Source organism: Myotis lucifugus, unplaced genomic scaffold, assembly GCF_000147115.1.
Source record: "Myotis lucifugus unplaced genomic scaffold, Myoluc2.0 scaffold_242, whole genome shotgun sequence".
Lineage (NCBI taxonomy): Eukaryota > Metazoa > Chordata > Mammalia > Chiroptera > Vespertilionidae > Myotis > Myotis lucifugus.
This window is the reverse complement of record NW_005871290.1, coordinates 1404458-1410899: the sequence shown is the minus strand read 5'-3', so window position 1 is coordinate 1410899 and position 6442 is coordinate 1404458. Positions and strand designations below refer to the sequence as shown.

General features: G+C 34.7%; 1 pseudogene; it reads right to left on the bottom strand.

Annotated features, from left to right (window-relative positions):
- Positions 1-1374: 1374 nt before the first annotated feature.
- LOC102427160 lies at positions 1375-3601 on the bottom strand (annotated as a pseudogene).
- Between the last annotated feature and the right edge of the window lie 2841 nt (positions 3602-6442).

Here is a 6442-nt window from a genome sequence, read left to right as displayed (position 1 = left end):
ATAGTTATTTCTGCTTTCAAGTTAATGCCACCCCCCTTGTATATAATATAGTGAGAGACAAGAACAGTAATAAGACCATATTTCCCTGAGAAGGTTTGTATGGCAAATATAAGATTAGCACAAAACCGGTCATGCCATAGCTCCTTCTTCAGTTTTAAGATGTTGAAAGAATTCTTTCATCGGTGGTTTTACCCTTAGTTATAACCTGTCATGTTTAACTTATTTCAGATAAATTACAATTCTAAAAGGCTACTTGAAATACTAGTGCTTTCATTTAACATTGATCTTGTGTTATATGTGTTGATCATTTGGTTTTCAGGAGGAAAGTTTTATTGTATTGTAAGGTCAAAAATACTGTATTTAACCTGAAACAACGTAGTCTCATTTATCCTGAATTCTCAAATTTTGTTAGGAAAGCAACACAATTTATAATAGCAACTGAATTCATAAACTCACTTTCAAGTAAAATACAACTTTATTAAATGACTAACCTGAGAAGCCCTGACTAGAGAATTTAACGGGTAATATAAGATGACATCATGCACTCTCTGAAAAAGCTATAAATTACATGACTGAGCAGCTTCATTAGTCTTGAATCAAGGACTCAGAGGCTAATGTTCTCCTGTGTATCTAGAAGACAAAAAGAGAAAGGGAGAACAGTTCTTTACAATACGATCACCCGCAACACTGTGTAATATTATTAGGTAATTATTCATTGATGAGAAAAATTTAAAAGTCTAATTTATGCTCCAAAATTCAGATTGATTTAAAAAATCCACTTTACTTTTATATATTACCTCCCAGAGTCAGATTGCTAAAATATGAGCTGTTTTGGTTTGAATAAAATAAAAACATCTCTCAACTATTATAATATAGAGTGAAAGCTGTTTCTGATAAAGATGGTTTTATACTTTTAGAAAATTTGGCCAAAACTTGTCACAGTGGATTGAATGTGGTTTATTTTCCCCCAATTTCAATGGACAGTTTTATTATTTATTTGACAATCACAAACTTCACCTCCCTGCAATTAGAATTTCATCTTGTTTCCATGTTGTGTAGTAAAACAAATGACAAAGCTCATCAGAATAAGCTACTCCAAAAAGGAAATTAAGTTAACAGCTCACTTTCTTTTAACTGACAAAATATAAATATATGCACTTTAGAATGCACTAAGAGAGTCAAGTGCGATCTTGAAAAATGTAGGCAAATCCAAGGTGCAGTAAAGATGAGCCGAGATGTTGTTTCTGAGGTGGCATCTCTCGGTCACTAGGTGGATCTTGACGTGGAGGAAGATTCTAGCTCATACCAAGTGGAGATGTGGAAAGCACTAAGTTGACTTAAGGGATGTGCACAGAAACCAAAAGCAGGAAAGTACTAAACATTGCTGAGAGCATCTGCTCCAGGAAGGACTTTATCTCCAGAAGCTTTATATTGGCACCATCCCCAGTGCTTACGGGGATGACTTTACCCTCCATGTTTTATTTGGCACAGCAAGTGGCAGTGTCTCCAGCCCCTATGACCTCATTCCTGAGGGCGTGGTCCCTTAGGCAAAAGCTTTCCATTCAAATAAACCCTCAGGTCCATTCCATGTAACCTGTTTGGCTCTAGCAACAGCCTCAGCATATTTCTTGCTGCTCTAAGGACCACAGTCCAAGCCCAGCCAGCCAGCAGGTGTGTCAGAAGTCACAGTCTTTGGCCAGTCTTGGCATTCTCATCAAACTTGTCATCAATGATAAAGTCAACAGGCAAGGTGATCTTCACAGCACTCTTCTCAGCTTTGGAATCAGGTCTTTTATGATCTTGGCTCCTTCTTCATCAGAGAAGTGCCAATCTCCATGTTGTTGAGCACCTTAAGGAAGGTAGAAGCCATTGCACCACCAAGAATCATCTCATTGACTTTGTCCAGCGTAGTAGTGGTCTCAGCTGGATCTAGTCTGTAACTGTAGCTCCACCCAGGATAGCCAGGGAGGGCTTTCCAAGGCCATGGCAAAGTAGTTCAGCTCCATCTTCACAAAAAGTGTCTCCAGACTAAGTGCCACCATGGAGCTGTGGGCTCCGTGAGCAGTGCCAAAAGCATCCTTGACATAGCCACCCCCTCGCTTGGCAAATGAGGCTCAGAGGCTTCTCGTTAAGCTGGCTGGGCTGTAACCTTGTTCCCAGACACATCCTTTCCCTTCCCTTCTTCCTCCACATGAAAGCAAATGTTCCCTAGCAGGCAGACAGACCCAGCAGCCGGGTCAGCTCAAGCCTTCTCCACTTTGGGGCCCACACAGTCCCTCATGAGCAAACATGCTTGCCCAGCAGAGATTTGAGTTCTACAGCAACTGGCTCCAAGCAGTACTTGTCGGGTATGGGGTCAACATCAGGCCCGCCCAGGTGGTTCATAAGAAATGCCTTGGCTCCGTTGTCCAAGAAGCATGTGATGCTTAGGATGGCAGCCTTGATCCTCCGGTTATGTTATCTGGTTGTTCTTACAGGAATATTAAACTCCACTCTCACGGCGACCCGCTTCCCCTTTGCATCCAGTTTAACCAGAGTCTGCTTGTTAGAAAGCAATATCTTGGCAAGACGGCATCAGCTATATGGGGGGAGGGGGATGAGCCAGCAGCCAGCGTCTTATTGAATGTGGTTTAAATTGAACGCAATAGAAGCCTTTAATAACGACATGAATGAAAATCATTGAACAAGAAAACTAAGTTAAAGTTAATTTTAGCTTCCCTCATCATTTTCAATTATTGTTTCCCAGAATGAGAGCTATCAAACCAGTAAGGCTTTCCTGATGTCTTATGCAAGTGACAACAATGTTTCCAAATGTATTTGGAAACAATGACAAACAATAAAGACAACATTTTGTAATCCTAAAGGCAACAAAGAAGAAAAATTATTTCAGCAACATATGGTAGAAATAGATTTTTTTTTTGGCACAGAAGGAAAAATAAATGATTGACAATAGATTCAATTTATGAACATATGCATGGAAAATATGTGATAACTCAGTAATTAAATTGTAGACAATAGTAAGTTCCCAAGTGTAAGGTGGCATATAATGTTATCAACAGCTTGGTGAAATCACTCAGCTTGACACATCATTCAGAATATGAGAAAATAGGTAAGGATAAATTAATTTTTTCAAGCTGCATAAACAGAGGATAGGAGCAAAATAAGATAATATAATTATTCAACAATTACTGATAATTTTCATTTTTAATTAACAGTTTAGCTACCTGTTCTTTCTAAGAATGATATATCAATGAAGAAGAATATCAAAATAGCATTTTTTCTGGTTATCTATAATGGCAGAATACTGGAAAATTGAAATATGAAAAATAGAATGATTGGAAAATTAATTTGCTTAATTAGCCAAGATTACTCAAAGGAGGCTTCATAGGGGATCTAAACTGGCTTTCCCTATTGATTCCACCATTTATTATAAGAGAAAACTAAAAACAAGTTAATTAAATCTTTCTGAACTCCATATATAATTTTCTCATCTTAATATGGAGATATTATCAAATGCAAACATAGGGTTATTATGAAAACTAAAATGTCACATATTGAAACCTTTGTTACGTACTAGCTGCTCAGTAATTGTTATTCCCATCTTTCTCCACTTTTACATATACAAATAACCCAATGCAATAATTTGCAATAAGATTTACTGTAAGAAATAAAACATTTGTTTAACAGTCTATCCAGTCTAGGCCAGTTTCTATGTTTAATTACAATAATAATTAAACTTTGGAGAGATTCTACAAATGGGTTTTTTTTAAGTTGGAATGTTGGAAAAAAGTCAGATTAATTTATAAAAATCTCAGTCACAATATCTCAATGTATGGTGACATATGCAAAGTTATCAGTACATTTTGAAACACACATTTATTCTATTTATGTTATAATTGTGTTCATATTGTTCCGGGAATCTAACATCATCATTAGAAATTATATTTAATCTCCACATAAATAGCCTTCTTAGCTTTCACACATCTACTTAACCAGATGATAGCCTTTTGATGTATACAAACTAGAGATTTTCTGCATTAATAATTTCTCATATACAAATATTTTGGCTTAAATAATTTTGCTTTATTACAAATACCTTTAAACTGTATTAATGTTTATTGATGTGTAGAAATTGTCTTTCTTCATAATGTCAATGGAAACTGCTCCTTGATGTATGCCAGCACACAACATATATTTCTATTGACTGAGTTTCTTCATCACAGTAATTCATACTGACTTTGTTTACTTTCTTTCTTATTTGCCAACTCCAAGCTCCTCATCAAACCTGATGGCTGTATTTTTGAAATACATACAGAACGTTACCATTTTCACCACCACGTTATTAAATGGCAGCAGTAAATGACCCCAACTTTTGGAAACATTCTTTTGATTCTCTAGTTCTCTCTGTAATTGATAAAAGGAGGTAATGTATGCAATTACATTTCTTTTGCTTTTAACATAATCATAAAAAAGAAAATTCAACAATATTGATGGGAGGAAACAAAGTAAGCAAGTAAAATTAGTAATTAGTTCTATGGAATAGTCTAATTCATCAATATGAAATGTAACACCTAATATAGGTCATATCATGTCATTCTTCTTCAATCAAACCACTAGTTACTGTGAATATTACAAAGTATATCTTTTAAATTTCAATTAACACAGCTGGGCCTCATTTTCCTTTTAGTTAAGAAAAGAAAAATGAGGTTTTTTTTTAAAAAAAAAATTTCTTCATAAGCCACTGATCTATAACTCCATGTATGTGGGATGCTTCAGGTTAAATATAACATTTATTAGAATTAAACATGGAGCGATTTTATGTTTTAATAATACCAGAAGCAGAATGATAAAAAAAATTTTACAATCACATTTCACTCTTTATTTTATGGAAGACATAGGGGGGAGACCAAAACATTGACTACCCTGTTCAAATAAACATGGATTTTTAAATATAATGAGTATGTGCTCCCAAAAACTCAAGCTCCAAGTTTGGAGTCTATATGTGAGTCTGTAGGCTATTCTACCTTATGGATGGAATTCTTATCATGTCAACATAGTGATGTATACTAATCCAAAATGAACACTGATATATTTATTATATGTGAGGAAATCACTGTGTATAAATATATCTTTATGTTTATGTATAACAGAGAACAGAGCATTAAAGAAAATATAAACATAATAATGTTCTCATTTGCATAGATTCAAAGTACTTGTAGAGTAGTATTTCCCAAGTCTTGAGACTCTGTCCACTTTGTATTGGAACCATTTTGCAGCTGAAACCCCTTTGTCAGCTGCTGTTGAAACACACAGTGTCAATAATTCTCCTTTAAAATTGTCTCGTTAAATATTCATATTCTTGCACCATAGGATTTTTTTTCTATTTGCATTTAATTAAATCACATATTCAGGTAAAATCCCCTATGCCAGTAATCTGAAGGTTTTCACCTTTGTATTTTCCTTAGTATATATGGGGAGATATGAGATTTGCAAAAGCAATGCTGTTGCTTACAGAAAATATATCTCATTCCTGATTCTCTCAAGGATTTAAAATTCATTCTGACATGCAAATCCCTGAGGTTAAAATCCTATTTAAAGTTCACATTTGAGTTTATAATGGTTCTGCTTCTGTGCTGATTTATATTTCATAAGAATGCAAAATAAAAAGAACACATAACCTTTTACATCTAAAACAGATGACATAATGTTTGTAATTAATAAGCATCACACCATGGGTAAATAGTATTTTGCATGACAATTTTATAGCATCATTAATATCAGTGCTAAATGTCAAAGTACCCAAATGTCAAAGCATTTTATTTTACTTACAAATACTGTTCTTATAACAAATGGTGTAGCACCTGTGAATTGATAATAAAGTCATCCTGGGATTTGGGAAAGAATTCACAGGCACATGATTGAAGGAGTTGAATCATTAGCCTAACTTATATGGGACCTCCCCAACAGTGTGTTTGAAAAAGTTGTATTTTCAGCTGAGCCAGTAATGTCAGCTTAGGATCAATTAGGATATTGTGATGTTTAAACATTTATTTTGTTGGTCAGAGATAAGACTGATCTAACAATTTGCTGAATATGGATTCAAATAATACTGCCAAGCTATGAAGGTTGTAACTAATAGTTTTGCTGAATGAGTGCTCAAGTGGAGAAGAGACACAGTTAATTAATCTATGTTTAGTATTTCATTGTTGTACATTATTTCACTTCATTTCAATAACTGAAACTTAATTGCATTAATGAATGTCTCTTTGTACATTCTCTAATGTAAGCTATTCTTTTCAAATATTCCTGCCAAAGGGAAACATTAGTATTGTCCATGTCACCCACACTTTCCTCAATCTCAATAATTGTTCTGTCACCTCTCTCTTCACAAATAGTCTCTCTTTTGAAGATCTTTTATGACATGACAACCTGTAACATCACA